This window comes from Schistocerca cancellata, chromosome 1 (assembly GCF_023864275.1).
Source record: "Schistocerca cancellata isolate TAMUIC-IGC-003103 chromosome 1, iqSchCanc2.1, whole genome shotgun sequence".
Classification (NCBI taxonomy): domain Eukaryota; kingdom Metazoa; phylum Arthropoda; class Insecta; order Orthoptera; family Acrididae; genus Schistocerca; species Schistocerca cancellata.
The window spans coordinates 950,858,082-950,875,854 of NC_064626.1; positions in this window are offsets into that span (position 1 = coordinate 950,858,082).

Here is a 17,773-nt window from a genome sequence, read left to right on the forward strand (position 1 = left end):
TCATAGCACTCCGTCTTCAGGCCACAAGTGGCCCATCGGGGCCATCCGCCCGCCCTGTCATCCTCTATGAAGATGCGGATAGGAGGGCGTGTGGTCAGCGCACCGCTCTCCCGGTTGTGATGATGGTTTTCTGTGACCGGATACGCTACTATTCGGTCGAGTAGCTCCTCGTTTGGCATCACGAGGCTGAGTGCACCCCGAACAACATTATAGGGTGTTTCCAAATTATTCATCCTATTTCACAGAACTATAGCTGAAGATCCATCTTGGAGGCATATCATTGTTAAGAAATGCTCTTAGATGCAGATACCAGTGCGGTGTTGTTCCATCTTGTCGCAAAATTAAAGTTCCGGCATGTTCTCACAATTGTGGAAAAAGTCATGTATCCAACGTATTCAGAAACGTGATTCATATAACGCTTTTTCCATAAAAAGGGACGAACCGTAAGTCATTCTTTGGGAACGCCGCAAAACACATGCTCGACCTGGTTATGCGAGTCCTTTGTCAGCCACATAATTCCGTTGGAGCGGTTCACTTTCCCACATAAATAGAACGTCGCCTCATTACTAAAGGAAATATTTATCTTCCATCTCCACGCCCAGCATAATTTCAGGACACTGTGAACCTTGCTGTTTATCACCATCGCAACGGGCTTTGGTTAGCGACCGTGCCGAGGTGAATACACCGATTCCTGTCATATTACCGAAGTTAAACACCGTCGAGAATAGCCAGTACGAGGATGAGTTACCGTCCGGTTACGCCGAGTGCTGTTGACAGTTTTCCCTTTTGCTGTACAGCAGAGGGGACAGGAAGGGTGGTGGCGCAATGTCCCTGATCACCAGTCTTTGCGCCAATGTCCTGGATTCAATTCCAAATATCTCCGCAGTCTCTCAGTGAGTGAGGGAATGGGGCGCTGTTGATGGCGATCCGTCCGTCAGCTGGAGACGTTACTCTCGCCAGCCGCTTGGTGCTCTGTGAGAGGCTATGCGCCGCCGCCACTGGGTTTCAGTCTCGAGGGATAGTAAAAACTTCCCCTTTTAGGCGGATCAACCTTTCCTTCGCGGCCTTCCAGTCATTCGTGGATACGATTTTACTTTACTGTACTTTACTTCACTTTATGATGAGCTTGTAGCAACAGAGTCCAGTGTAGGGAAAGATAGGTACAGGAACTAAGAGGAAAAAATAACAGTGGAAGACTAAGAACGAAGTACTCGGAGTAAAAAGGGTATGAGATAGGTATGCAGTCTTTCACCCCTGCTGTTCGATCTGTACATCAAATAGGTGTTGACGGAAATAAAAGAAACGTTCAGGAGTGTGTTCGCTTTCGGGAGGACGACGGTTCAAACCCGCGTCCGGCCGTCTCCTTATTTGTGTTTCCCGTCATTTCCCTAAATCATTTTAAGTAAATAGGTACAAGATACAAGAAAAACAGTAGCACAGGTAAAGAAGGCATTCCTGACCAAGGAATGTCTGGTAGTATTAAACTTCCGCTTAATTTGAGGAAGAAACATCTGAGAATGTACGTTTGGAGCGCAGTCTAGTATAGAAGTGGATGATGGACTGTGGAGAAACTGATTCCAGCAAGAGAATCGAAGGAATTAAGGTATCGAGCTGTCCAAGAATGTTGACAGTAAGGTGGACTGATAATATAAGAAACGAGAGGGTTTTGCGTAGAACTGGCGAGGAGAGAAACACCGAAAAATATTGACAAGAAGAAGGGACAGCATGATACGACATAAGACATCAAGGAGTAACTTCCATAAAACTTGAGAGTGCTGTAGAGCAAAACTTCAGAGGTAGACAAAGATAGGAATACATTCAATAAATAATTGAGGGTTGGATGCAGGTGCAGAAGAAAAGAACGCTTCGAAATACAAACAACGCCCCGCCAGAGAAACGGCCACGCCACGCTTGAGAAACGGCTACTCTCGTCTACTCTTTCGACTAGGTGAAGAGCTCAGCTGAATGTGCTCAACGTCTTGACCGAGCACACAGGTGTGATCCTGGATATTCCCTGTTGGTACTGCTGTCGAATACTTAAGCCCTAGGAGGCACAGTGTCGTATTCTCGACGGAAATCGCACCGCACAGACGTAACTGAATTGCACCTGTTAAAACAAAGAACGCAAAACGCTGTTTGTTACTCGACACGCCCTGGTGTGCAAAACTTAAGGGCGAAAGTAATTTTCACATGCTCTCTCATCGTCAAGTAACATAGCTCGAGGAAACTCGGACCATACATAGAAAGAAATGCTACAGTATGGCACAACAGCCATCTGAAAGAAATACGTAATGAGGCGACCAAAAATGACACTTTCACTCAAAGACAGTTACACTGAAGTCACTGCGATTCGTCATTGTTCCCAGGCACATTGCCTGTTCCCATCTCCCGCCATTTGAAGATGCGTCCAGTATTGTCAACACAGTTTTGGTGGTCAAGGCGTTATGGTGTGCGAAAGGATAATGTTGCATTCGTGTACTGACATCCAGATCTTCGAATACGCGCACCCACCCGCCAACGTTACTTTGACGCTCTACTCCTTCAATAAATGGTTCAAATGGCTCTGAGCACTATGGGACTTATCATCTGTGGTCATCAGTCCCCTAGAACTTAGAACTACTTAAACCTAACTAACCTAAGGACATCACACACACCCATGCCCGTGGCAGGATTCGAACCTGCGACCGTAGCGGTCACGCGGCTCCAGACTGAAGCGCCTAGAACCGCACGGCCACACCGGCCGGCTGTACTCCTTCCTCATGTGCGTCGTTCCAGAGGTGCACTTTGCCTTGAATTAATTTTTATGGTTGATAACGCGCGACCGTATCGAACAGCCGCAGGTGGAGGAGTTCTGGGAACGATAGGATATTCGGAAAATGGACTGGCCTGCCCTTTTCCCGACTTAAATCCCGTAGTGCACATGTAGGATGCTTTGGGGAGACGTATTATAGCACGTCCACATTCACCAAAGACCACCCAGCAGTTGCCAACCACGCTGGAGAGCAATAGAACGTTCTACAACAAGAATTTCTTACTGACCTCGTGGCCAGTGTGCAAACACATTGTAGCGCGCGCATCTTCGTCAGTAGTGATCATATACTCTGTTACGATCCATGTCCCTTCTGGGGACCATCACGAATCGTGGTGACTTCAGTACAACTATTGCCTTTCACAAAAGTGTCATTCCTGTTCGTCTCATTGTGTATTTCATTCAGTTACCTTCCGTAATATACTGCAGCAGTTATATCTATGGTCCAAGTTTCGTCGATCTATTTTACTTGACTGTGACACACAATGCGAAAGTTACTTTCGTCCTTATTTTCGCGTATTATTCCCCGCTGGGGAATGAAGGAATGAGCGAGCGAGTGACCTATCTCCACCAGGGATGCCCCTACCGGCAAACACATGAACCAGCAGTTTACAATTGCCACCAAGGTAAGCTTTTAGTTTCAGTGTGTAAGAATTTACCGTATGTGGTGTCTTCAATCATATAGCAGAGACAATCTTGTGAATCTTTTTGAAACATGGTACAAACTATCCTGTAAGAATTTTTTCCATTAAATGTTTTGTTCTTTTGAGTAACAGTCAAAATTTACTCTCCGGATGCCCTTTACACGTATAGAGAATATGTTACGCTAGTGCGTGTAATATTCCAAGAACAAACAAACGTTTAGATCACAGCACGGCGAGCCAGATATGTGAATTCCCGAGGAATACAGACGCTCGCATTCACCTGGTGCTCGTTCACAGTCCGGTCCCGCTTCCGCCGCTCGTATCTCTCGTGCGGTCGCTTCCTTAGCCGGCGAGCACTGCTGCGGCAGTTAATGCGCGCATTGTACGCACGTTAAGTGCAGCTGCCTGTGTCGCCGGCGAGTGCCTCCGCTGCGCCGGCAGCCGACAGCTGCCGCCGCGCAGCCGCGAGGCACCTGGCGGCCGTATCGCCGCATCTCCGCTCCTGCGGGACTCCACGACCCGCTAATGGGTTTAATGACCCTCATACGGGGCGCAGCCACCCAGCCTGATGTCTGCTCTCGCTTGTAATTCGGAGGAGGGCCTTAATTGCTGCACAGAGCTCAGATTCCATTACAAGCGGCACTCCGTGATGCCCCCTGGGTGCTTGCCATGGAAAAACCTGGTATGAAGTTATCCCATAATTGCAGCCGCGCGTACGGAACGCTTACGCAGAGAGGGAGCGCTGACCGTGCTTGTTCTCTTCCCATGGGATTTCGATTGCTTGCCGCTGAATATGTTTTCCACAGTTTTTGTTCCTCTCACGTTGCGTCTCGTATTGTTTTACCCGCAAAAATGATGGATTTGGTTAAATTAATCCGACTTCAGTAACTGTCGGTTGGACGCGGCATAGTTATCTACATCTGCACCTCCACCTGTGTGATTGCTTTTCACAATTAAGTGCCTGGCAGGTTCATCGAAAAACCTTTAAGCTACTTCTATACCGTTCCACTCCCGAACAGCACGCAGGAAAAACGAAAACTTAAATCTTTCCGTGCGAGCTCTGATTTCTCTTATTTTATTATGATGAACATTCCTCCCTACATAGGTGGGCGCCAACAAAATATTTTCACATTCTGAGGAGAAAGTTAGTGATTGAAACTTCATGAGAAAATCCTGTCGCAGAGAAAAATCACTTGTTTTAATGATTGGCACCCCACTTCACGTATGACAACCGTGGCGCTGTCTCCCACATTTCGCGATAGTACAAAACGAGCTGCCGTTATGTAACTTTTTCGATGTCCTCGGTCGATTCTATCTGACGCAGATCTCACACCGCACGGTAATACTCCAGCATAGGATGTACAAGCGTAGTGTAGGCAGTCTCTTTAGTACACCTGTTGCATTTTCTAAGTGTTCTGCCAATAAATCATAGACTGCGGTTTGCTTTCCCCACGATACATCAATCTGATCTTTACAGCTTAAGTTATCCGTAACTGTAATTGCTAAGTATTTAGTTGAATTTACAGCCTTTACATTTGTGTGATTTATCGTGTATCCTAAATTTAGCGGATTCCTTTTCGTACTCTTGTCGATGACTTCACACTTTTCACTATTTAGAGTCAGTTGCCTCTTTCTCTACCATACAGGTATCTTGCCTAAGTGATTTTGTAATTTGATCATCTGACGAATTTATGAAACGGTAAATGACAGCGTCATCTTCAAACAATCTAAGAATGCTACTCAGGTTGTCTCCTAAATCATTTACGTACATCAGGAACAGCACAAGGCCTACAGCACTTCCGTATGGAACGCCAGGTGTTACTTCTGTTTTACTCGATGAGTTTCCGTGAGTTACTACGAGCTGTAACCTTTCTGACAGGAAATCGTGAAACGTACGCCTAAAAGAAGTCCACAGAGTAATGAAAAACTAGTGCGACAGCAACAAGCACCACTCTGCTTGGAGGCAGTCCTACGGTGTTGACAAAAGGTTGATAGCAATCGCTCGGGGAGTCTGTGTAACGTTGACACCCACAAAACGTACTGAACCTATGGTATCCACCGCTGTCGATTGACACCGAAAGTAAGCAACTGTTTAAAATGATAGTTGCTGGAAAGGCCCGACTGTAAATAATTGAACAAAACTAAAGTTAGTAAATGGGTAAAAGATTGATATAAATAATAACTTAGAAGGGGATTGCATCAACGAAGATGACTCGAACCTATCGACGGTAGTAATGTTCTTGCCAGATTTTAAAACAAAGTTGCTGGCTAGCCAACCATCGGAGGACGGACATGTAATATTTTTGTGCGTTTAGTTTCTAAAGCAGTGTACATATTAAGTGTATCGCAAGATTAAAGAACAGCAATGCGGAACCACCAAAAGCTGATGTAATGTATATTTATTCAAAGACTTCGTTTCGGTCAAGCGGTAACCTTCAAGTCATCTACACCAGCGTAGAAACGTATCAGGAATATCACATAGCAAAATAATTATAATGAACCATTGTATGTAATGATTTACAACAGTCCAATGTATGCTTTAGCATGTACATTTTAGGTCTTTATCGCCCACGTAGCTTCATCTACTTCTCTAGTTTTATTCATCTTCCCTGCTCAGGGACACAGATATTTTCAAGTCTGCATCTCTCATGAAGCTGTGACCGATTATTAACGTGTCTTTTGGTATGCAAACTTATTAGCAATATCGTTCTACTCGTAATGAAAAGAAATATCAGTTGATTCAGTCGCCGATTTATGTCAGAACTTTGGCCGGACAGTAATTTGCACTTGTTAACTGATGTTAAGCCAGATGTGTGTATACATGACTCACGTCACATTTGTTAGCGTGTATATATTTGTATGCTATGTTTTTAATGTCTTGATGCATTTAAACTGTTTAACTATTAATATAGTCACAATAAGTGTGGATTGTTAACAGTGATCACGTACTACTGCAATGGCCGGTATGTTCTGCCAAGGTGTGTCAGATCTCAGTTTTGCGGACACAGATACTTCAGCAATTCAGAAGGTTTGATTCAACTTTTGTAATCTGATGTTAAATGTTCTACGTGGTAAAATAGCACACAGAAAATAACGATCTACCATTTTCAAATACCCTTGTTATGTATTGCAAAAAATGTCCATCTCTCAGTAAGCATCAGACATTCCGATGTTGCTTTATCAAACGAACCCCTAATCGTACCATCTATAGTTTTTAGTTGTCAGTATCAAATAGTGTTGCAGGAAAAAGGTAGGATTAAGTGTCAAGTTGCTGAACTGGCTTGTGGGCCATAAGCCCACAACGGGCTACTGATAGTAGTTTTAGTACAAGGATTAGGATGAATACTGTTGATGTGAGGGGGCGATCATTCGAAGGACGATCAATAATTGAAGTGGATCAGTCCCATATTTATTATTTAAATCTGGTGATTTCATAATTAAATTTTAACAAGGTGTTCAATAAAACAATAGTCATTTGATGAGTATAATTTCAACTACATGTAACACCTGTAATATTAACCGGAAGTCATTAAGATCAGAAACTGAAAAACTTGGTTGCAGACTTTCTAGTTACTAATATTTCAGATAACATTATTATTATCATTATTATTGGTATTATTAAGGAAGTTATCATCATTAATGACATTGAATTTGTTTCCGTTATTGTTGTTATTGTCATCTATGCGTGGCAGCAACTGAACTGTGTACAAAATAAACTTCTGGAAGTAATTTTAAACAGTATTTGATATCTATTTTCGTATAACAATGGCATCTCGTCTGACGTTCAAGTACTGTCGATCATTTCATATATAAAACTTCGAGACAATTATTTCTCCATTTTCAGTCTACAAGCCCAAAATATTAACATCATGCTGTATGTAGATTTTAGTCAATAATTTACAATCCGTAGGTGCTTCGTAAAATGACAGTATCCATAAAATTGGTAACATGTCTTTTTTCTTGTCAGTTTTGTCTTCTAAGTAGCTAATGAGGTATCGTAAACAGAATAGCCTTATCAGTACCAGCCGGCACGGATTCCGAAAATTTCGATTATGCGAAGCCCGATTCGCACTGTTTTCAATGACGTCCTGAATGCCGGGGATCAAGGCAGTCAAGCAGACGCAGTATTTTTTGACTTTCTGACAATTTGACTTAGTACGGTACCTACGCTTATTTGCCCCACGGAAGTGCGTTGTGACCATTTCTATACATTTTGTGTATTAATGACTCTACAGACAATATTAATAGTAATTTCAGACTATTTACAAACGATGCAATTACATACGAGGGGTGGAACTTAAATAGTGGCAACTATTTATTCACAACCGAAACAAAAGAGCTACATGTTTGCACCTGTTACTGTCCTTCAAAGTAGTCACCAGCGTTGAGCAGAACCCGTTGCCAGCGATGTGGAAGGCGTAGTATACCGTTAGCAGAGCCTGTTCTGTTGATGGTGCGAATGGAGCGGTCTAACGTTATGGTGATTCTCGTGTACGACTGTGATGGTGTTATCCTAACGCATTAAATTCCTCCACGGCAGACCTTCAGTGCACAGTATTACTGTTCGTTTTTGGAGCATCACCTACGACCAGCTTTGCGAAAGAAGCGGCGACACTTTCTGTGCTACCCACCCATCATTTTGCATGACAATGCGCGAGCGCATACAGCGCAAACTGTGGCTGCTCTGTTCGGTCGATGGGACTAGGAAGTACTATACCATCCACCATACTCCCCGGACTTAAGTCCTTGTGACTTTGATATGATTCCGAAGATGAAGGAACCACTTCGTGGCATCCGCTTCAGAACTGTTCCAGAGATTCGACGGGCAGTAGACCGCTCCTTTCGCACCATCAACAGAACAGGTTCTGATAACGTTATACTACGCCTTCCACATCGCTGGCAACGGGTTCTACGCAACGTCGGTAACTACTTTGAAGGACAGTAACAGATGCTAACATGTAACTCTTTTGTATCGGTTGTGAATAAGTAGTTGCCACTATTTAAGTTCCAACCCTCGTATAACGAAGTAATGTCTAAAGTAAGCTGCACAAATATTGATAAGATTTCAAAGTGGTGCGAGCATTCGCAATTTGCTTTAAATATTCAGAAATGTAAATTTTTGCTCTTCACAAAATGAAAAGAACCTAGTATACTGTGATTAAAATATCAGCGAGTCACAATCAGAATCGGTCAACTCATGCAAATACCTGGTGCGCCAATTTTTGGGGATGTGAAATGGGACGATCACGTAGGCTCAGGTGGCAGACTCCGGTTCGTTGATAGCATGCGGAGAAGATATCATGAATCTACAAAGGAGACTGCTTACAAAAGACTTGCGCAACCTATCTTAGAATATTACTGTCAAGTTCTGGGACTCTTATCAAATAAGAAAAAAATGGTTCAAATGGCTCTGAGCACTATCCGACTTAACTTCTAAGGTCATCAGTCGCCTAGAACTTAGAACTAATTAAACCTAACTAACCTAAGGACATCACACACATCCATGCCCGAGGCAGGATTCGAACCTGCGACCGTAGCGGTCGCTCGGTTCCAGACTGTAGTGCCTAGAACCGCACGGCCACTCCGGCCGGCATCAAATAAGACTCAGGGGCTATTGAACATAGACAAAGCAGGGCAGGGCGAATGATCATAATCTTGTTTGACGTATGGTATAGTGTCATAGAGATACTGAAGAAACTAGACTGGCACATGCTTGAGGATAGAGGCAAACTGTCCATAGGTCGCTAATAAAATTTCAGGAACCAGCCTTAAATGATAAATCTAGGGATGTGCTACATCCCGTACTTACGGCACACGTAGGGACCTCGAGGATAACGTTAGACTAACTTCAGCGATCACAAAGATGTTAAAACAATCTACTCCCGCGCTCGAGAAGCCCAAATAACGGGTACAATAACAGGTACCCTCTGTCATGAACTTCACGCTAGTTTGCAGAGAATGGATTTAGCACTTATTTATTGATGTGTGGACCTCTTAGAGATTCGGCTGAAGAGGCTTATTTTATTGGTGCACCGTTAATTTCAAGCTGCGATCTGCAAACTTGGTAATCGTGTTACCCTATCTCTACACATTCGTCCTTCAATACTACTCATTTTTCTCCAATGAATGATTTGGCGGTTACCTCGGTAGTAGAGGTCTGCAGTTCGGCTGTTCAGGAAACGTTCCACCTCGAAAGTAAACTCCAGAGGTTTTCCAGTTACATGGCCTGCAAGGACACCTGATCCGAATCTATGTGACTTCTGGCACTAGGAATATCTAAAAGAAAGCGTTTAGCAGGGACACTTCCGGTCTCTACACGATCTTACGGCCAGTATAAAGTAACACGTTCCTCAGATTCCAACGGAACTGCTGCCAGCAACATTGATCACGGCATTTCACGGATGCAGCATCTTGTCGGCGTCACCAATGTTCACACTGAAAAAATTGTGTAAGTGGCGTTTAATGATAAGGTCAACATTATGCCTCTCTCACTTGTTTCACTGTTTCTGTCCACGTCCCGTTCCTAATCCATTACACAAGGACACATTTCTGTACATCTTTCCTGAATTCACAGTGCCAGATTTGTACCTGTTGGTCAAAAGTGGAATTAATTTTTTTTCCAGCTTAATTCTGTTCCGCTTTAACGGATCAGAATATCTACCAAGTTTCGTTGCCATACTGGAGCTCTGAGCGTAGATTTAATAATAAGCAAGCGGTACAACCAGGTGCTTAGGAGGCTGAAGAAGTCACCTGGATTGTCCTGACATAACTGCAACACTTCCGCTGCGTGAGCAGACGCAGAACACAGCGAGTGGCGTCTTTCGCCATCTTCAAAATGTCACGTAGGGTGTCGGTAACCTATCCATAACAGACTTTCATTTTTTCCACTGACAACTCGATTGTAATAAGCTGATTATCAAGGACTACAGCCTTCACTTCACTTTCGATTTCCTGTTCTTCACAGAGAGAATGCCTGCCTCCTCATTCTTCGCTATTCAGACCACAATGGAAGTGTCTGCGCCACTGAAGTACTGTGCCGTGTAATTATGCATTATCGATGTACACGTTCACCAACGCAGCATGGATTGGTGGGGCCTCGTTCCCCTTAAATGCAGAAAACAAATTACTGCACGATAATCCACTTTCATTGAGGTAAGCCATTTTGTTTAGGTACCTCTAGCAACGTACTGCGGTACTGTGGCGGGGGGATTTCATTGTGGACCAGGACTGTAGAAACATAATTCCAAACAAAATATGAATTATGTAATTTCATTTTTTCCATTTGATATTACCTTGTAGCTAACCAACGAAATTGACAATGTAATATCAACTGCCTATTATTATTACACGATCCAGCAACATTAATGTGGCCACCGCCTATTTTCGACGGCAGCCTGTATTAACCACTTAGAAACAGCAGATGGCAGTACTATCAGTGGAGGTTTTATGAAGTGTGCCAGAGAGAGGCGGAAACACTGCAGTCGCTGCCATAATGCATAAACGGACCGATTTATCTGACTTCCAAACGGCCATGGGCGTGGTCCTTTGTTTTCGTGCCAAGGGTAGAATCATTTTCTAAACGGATAATTTTCTAAACTGTCCACGTGCCGCCGTGATTGAAGTATACCATGCACGGCGAAATGGCGCAATCCAAAACTGGCGCCACGGCAACTGTCGTGCACCATGAGCCGTAGATGACAGAGGCGAACGACGGCTGCGGAACTGTGTAGGGGCGAACAGACTTGCAACTGTTGAACAGTTGACAGCGCAAATGAACTGGGGGCTCTACCAACAGTGTCTCTTCAACGACCGTTTAGGGATTGGTTCATGCATCCATGCTGACTGCTGTTCATCGATGGCCAGTGTCACAACTTGACACACAACTGAGTGACGACAGTTGGCCATTTCAGACGAATCACGTTTTATGATCCATCGGACAGATGGCCTTTGGCGTGTACGGCGTGAAATATGTGCAACCGGGAAGAAGCGATATGGCCTGGGCAATTCTTTCGTGGCTTCCATGGCTGACCACGTCATTCAAATAGGCACAATGGATCATCGCAAGTATGTATCTATCGTTAGGGACCAGCAGTTTGTTTTTTATCGGAACGATGGCATCTACCAGCAAGATAATGAAACGTGTTGCATAGCTCGCAGTGTATGTGCGTTATTCGAAGAGTACTAGGATGAGTTAACCGTACTCCCCTGACCACCAAACTCCCCGTACTTAAATCCAATCGAGAGTCTATGGCACCATTTCCATCGGGCTGTTCGCACAATGAATCCTCAACCGAGAAACCCAGCGCATATGACCATGGCACTGGAGGGGAGCCGAGCGCCTACAGGCATAGGCAACCCCTCAGACAGTGAAGCGTGACGGGATTGCATAAGTACAAGGCGTTATCTTCCCGGACAGCATCGATCACAACGACGACAGATGACAAGCGCCACCAGAGGTCCTACGTGCCAAGGGTGTATTTCCTCGGTCGTATCACGTACGCGGAACCTGAACGGCACGAATTCCTCAGCGACCCCGCAATACAGGGCGTTGCAAGCAAACGTCGGCAGTTCGCTCAATCGGAGCGCCAGCTCTTTAGCAGCCCACCAGTTAGGGCCCGGTCGGAAGCCACCGCAGCGACATTCAGAGAAGTTCACGTCGTTAGGGATTATCAGCGGCATAGTTTTCACGTACTACTACGTTTATTCACTGTGTGTTACAGGCGTGTGCCTGTTAGTGTCCAAGAAGTTCCATGATTTTTTATTGAGAAGAGTTTTCTTTTGTTATTAAATGTTTCTGCTGTGGTCTACTAAACCCTTGTTCTTGTTTGCCTGTGTCTCATTATTTCTAAACAAGCATCTCCCCGTGGGAGAAACAACCGGGGGCATGGCACCACATCCCTGTCAGTGACTGCTTCTCTTCCTGATAGTCTCGCAGCGGTCCGCAGGTGATTATTCAGGCTTTCGACAGGTGGTCACGATGTGGCTGGAAAGTGTATTATCATTATTTTAATTGGCTGCACTATTTGTAGCATGGAACACATTATTCTGGAACCTAAAAGGGGAACCAACTGGAGAGCTTTTCTCTTTGTTGCTTACTTCCATTTTTCTCTGGAATAGCGAGTATGAGATGTTCCTAATTAAGAAATACGGCGTTGGGACGAGATGCACTACGGCAGCGTGTGAGAGACGGCGGCACGGACGTGGGCTCTAATTGGTAGAGTTCCCAATGTTCCGCGGCCGTATCCGGCGGGAAACAGTGTGCAGCCGACAAGCAGCGAACAAGTGCGCTCGGGGATCCCCGCGATAAGCGGCGCCCTCATTAGGTGCCTGCTTATTACTGGCAGGGAAGGGGGAGGGGGTTCGTTAGCACCAGCTTTGTTCGCAGGACCTCTGCAGAAGCGTGCCCGACTGGTGGCTTATTCCAGCTTCTTGGCCTTCTGCGGTGGCACCAGTGTGTACTGCGCCAATTGTCGACACGATGAGACACTCTGACGCCGCCTGTCACCCCGCGTTCACCGTTCAGTTCCAAGTTGCTTCACTTATGGCGCTAGGACCACGTCATGATAACAGTTTTCAGTCTGTGGATATGATTCCACGGAGACGCGTCCTTAATGCCTTATTGCGCGGTCCCTCCCGACGGAGATTCGTGTCCTCCCTCGGGTGTGTGTGCGTGTGTGTGTGTGTATGTGTGTGTGTGTACGTTGTTCTTAGCGTAAGTTAGTTTAAGTCAGTTTATGTAGTGTGTAAGTCTAGGGAACGGTGACCTCAGTAGTTTGGTAACTTAGGAATTCACACACATTTGAACATTTCTTCATTGAACGTTCTTATAAATTAAGTCTTATTTAGAATCTAAAATGTTCTCTGTGAAGCAAAGAGGAGGATTGGAGTGTTTGCCTTCAGCATGAAGAACGTCAGTCAGAAAATAGAATCAGTGTAGCCTCTTTGCAAGAATGACCCTGGCGTTGGCGCCAGCTGATATAGGTGGACCTTGGAAAACGAGGATCGTGACGCTTGACGCTGATTACATTGCCCTAAGTGCTGACCGACTCCTGTTTTAGGTAACTGGCATGAAAAGGTTATGTAATAATGCTACTTAACAATGTCTGATTACAATGGCATGTTGCAGAGCCTTCCTTTTTATTCATGTATAAACTAAACTCCGCCCGAACATTACGCTTAGTGGATGAGAATGGATCGAGTTTTTTGAAACCTGGCTATTTCTCTGGAATTTGATGAATGTTGAACGAGAAATCACTGAACATAAAGCTCATGTTGCTTGTTTAGCTATCGTACACGTTTACGGATTGTGAAAGTAGCTAGTTCTGTTTTATAACACAGGGTGAACCCGAAGTCCACAAATGTAAGTTTAGAATACTTTGCGAGTATTTTTCTATAATGGTCTCGTTACAGAGTAATAACGTAATAACGATTTATTGTGTGTGTGTGAGATCTTACGGGACTTAACTGCTAAGGTCCCCTAAGCTTACACACTGCTTAACCTGAATTATCCTAAGGACAAACACACACACACCCATGCCCGAGGGACGACTCGAACCTCCGCCAGGACCAGCCGCACAGTCCATGACTGCAGCGCCTAGGCCGCTCGGCAAATCCCGCGCGGCTAACGATTTATTCGACTTCCTATCTCAGTTACCGTTCCTTCTGTGAAACTGTCTTGACAGTAGTAAAAACGACTGTAGCACACAATCCCTACAATGCACAGCACACAACTGTGAGTTATTTAACAACTCTCAGATATAAATCACTGTGACGGGAGCTGCCGTCGCTGCGGAAACGGCGTCGTTGCATTTCTGTTCCGTGGCAATTAGGGCACCTAGAGACGAGGTTCATATCGACCAACTCTCTCCAGTAAACCTATGAACACTGCTGTGTAACACTATCGAGAGGAACACAACCCCACGATCCAATCGAGCAGTACTGAAAGAGATAAGTGGGCATTGCTGATCTCAGCAGAAGTACCGCGAGTTAATGGAGGAAATTTATTTCCAAACATAGGACACAAAGCACACCTTCACATTCGCACTGTTGTGCAGATATAGAGATATAGATATATGTAAAGATAAATCATCATCATCATCATCATCATTTAAGACTGATTATGTCTCTCAGCGTTCAGTCTGGAGCATAGTCCCCCTTATAAAATTCCTCCATGATCCGCTATTCAGTGCTAACATTGGTACCTCTTCTGATGCTAAGCCTATTACTTCAAAATCATTCTTAACCGAATCCAGCTACCTTCTCCTCGGTCTACCCCGACTCCTCCTACCCTCTACTGCTGAACCGATGAGTCTCCTGGGTAACCTTGCTTCTCCCATGCGTGTAACATGACCCCACCATCTAAGCCTGTTCGCCCTGACTGCTACATCTATAGAGTTCATTCCCAGTTTTTCTTTGATTTCCTCATTGTGGACATCCTCCTGCCATTGTTCCCATCTACTAGTACCTGCAATCATCCTATACTTTCATATCCGTAAGCTCAACCTTATTGATTAGGTAGCCTGAATCTACCCAGCTTTCTCTCCCATACAACAAAGTTGGTCGAAATATTGAACGGTGCACAGATAACTTAGTCTTGGTACTGACTTCCTTCTTGCAGAAGAGAGAGTAGATCGTAGCTGAGCGCTCACTGCATTAGCTTTGCTACACCTCGCTTCCAGTTCTTTCACTATGTTGCCATCCTGTGAGAATATGCATCCTAAGTACTTGAAACCATCCACATGTTCTAACTTTGTTCCTCCTATTTGGCACTCAATCCGTTTATATCTCTTTCCCACTGACATTACTTTCGTTTTGGAGGTGCCGGCCGCGGTGGTCTAGCGGTTCTGGCGCTGCAGTCCGGAACCGCGGGACTGCTACGGTCGCAGGTTCGAATCCTGCCTGGGGCATAGGTGTGTGTGATGTCCTTAGGTTAGTTAGGTTTAAGTAGTTCTAAGTTCTAGGGGACTTATGACCTAAGATGTTGAGTCCCATAGTGATCAAAGCAATTTGAACCATTTTTTGGGAGATGCTAATCTTCATACCATAGTCCTTACATTTCTGATCTAGCTCTGAAATATTACTTTGCAAACTTTCAATCGAATCTGCCATCACAACTAAGTCATCCGCATATGCAAGACTGCTTATTTTGTGTTCACATATCTTAATCTCACCCAGCCACTCTATTGTTTTCAACAGATGATCCATAAATAATATGAACAACAGTGGAGACAGGGTGCAGCCTTGTCTTACCCCTGAAACTACTCTGAACCATGAATTCAATTTACCGTCACTCTAACTGCTGCCTGACTATCCATGTAAAGACCTTTAATTGCTTGCAAAATTTTGCCTCCTATTCCATAATCTCGTAGAACAGACAATAACTTCCTCCTAGGAACCCGGTCATATGCCTTTTCTAGATCTATAAAGCATAGATACAGTTCCCTGTTCCACTCATAACACCTCTCCATTATTTGCTGTAAGCTAAATATCTGGTCCTGACAACCTCTAAGAGGCCTAAACCCACACTGATTTTCATTCAATTGGTCCCCAACTAATACTCGCACTTTCCTTTCAACAATACCTCAGAAGATTTTACCCACAACGCTGATTGAAGAAATACCTCTGTAGTTGTTACAATCTTTTCTGTTTCCATGCTTAAAGATTGGTGTAATTACTGCATGCGTCCAGTCTGATGGAACCTGTCCCGACTCCCACGCCATTTCACTTATCCTGTGTAGCCATTTAAGACCTGACATTCCACTGTATTTGATGAGTTCCGACTTAATTTCATCCACCCCAGCCGCCTTATTGCACTGCAATCTATTGACCATTTTCTCCACTTCCTCAAATGTGATCCTATTTCCATCATCATTCCTATCCCATTGTAAAGATAAGTGCTGGTAAGAAATCTAACGAAACCCAATATTCTGTAATGAGACGAAGAAGCTACGGGTCCTTATACTAGATACTCCTAACTTTTGTCGGTGGAATTCGGGTTCACGTTTCATTAGAGGAAGGAAGGAGAGAGGTAAGAACTTGATCCGCGAGACGTTGCTTTTACGTGGGACAAGGTTCTCACAAGTAGCTGAAGTAACCTAGCGCAGCGTGTAAGCTGTGTGGGGAGCTAAGCTGTGTTATGTGTGGGTATGTGTGTTGCAGGGCGGCCGGCGGGCGCCGCGGCGGCGGCTCGGCCAAGGCGGAGGTGCCGCTGCAGGCGGACGCCGTCGACAGGACCCGGCCTGCCGCGTCGCCCAGGTGAGCCAGCGCTGCCACTCTCCACACTTCGAGCGCCGCACTCCAGCCAAGTACCATCCCTGTTCTGGTTTCGCAGTCTCCGTTTGATCCCTTTACTTTTTTTATATACACTATTGGCCATTAAAATTGCTACACCACGAAGATGATGTGCTGCAGACGCGAAATTTAACCCACAGGAAAAATATGGTGTGATATGCAAATAATTAGCTTTTCAGAGCATTCACACAAGTTTGGCGCCGGTGGCGACGTCCTACAACGTGCTGACATGAGGAAAGTTTCCAACCGATTTCTCATACACAAACAGCAGTTGACAGGCGTTGCCTGGTGAAACGTTGTTGTGAGGAGGAGAAATGCGTACCATTACGTTTCCGACTTTGATAAAGGTCGGATTGTAGCCTATCGCGATTGCGATTATCGTATCGCGACATTGCTGCTCGCGTTGGTCGAGATCCAATGACTGTCAGCAGAATATGGAATCGGTGGGTTCACGAGGCTACTACGGAACGCCGTGCTGGATGCCAACGGCCTCGTATCACTAGCAGTCGAGATGACAGGCATCTTATCCTCATGGCTGTAACAGATCGTGCAGCCACGTCTCGATCCCTGAGTCAACAGATGGGGACGTTTGCAAGACAACAACCATCTGCACGAACAGTTCGACGACGTTTGCAGCAACATGGACTATCAACTCAGAGACCATGGCTGCGGTTACCCTTGACTCTGCATCATACACAGGGCGCCTGCGACGGTGTACTCAACGACGAACCTGGGTGCACGAATGGCACAACGTCATTTTTTCGGATGAATCCAGATCCTGTTTAGAGCGTCATGATGGTCGCATCCGTGTTTGGCGACATCGCGGTAAACGCACATTGGAAGCGTGCATTCGTCATCGCCATACTGGCGTATCACCCGGCGTGATGGTGTGGGGTGCCATTCGTTACATGTCTCGGTCACTTCTTGTTCGCATTCACGACACTTTGAACAGTGGACGTTACATTTCAGATGTGTTACGACCTGTCGCTCTACCCTTCATTCGATCCCTGCAAAACCCTACATTTCAGCA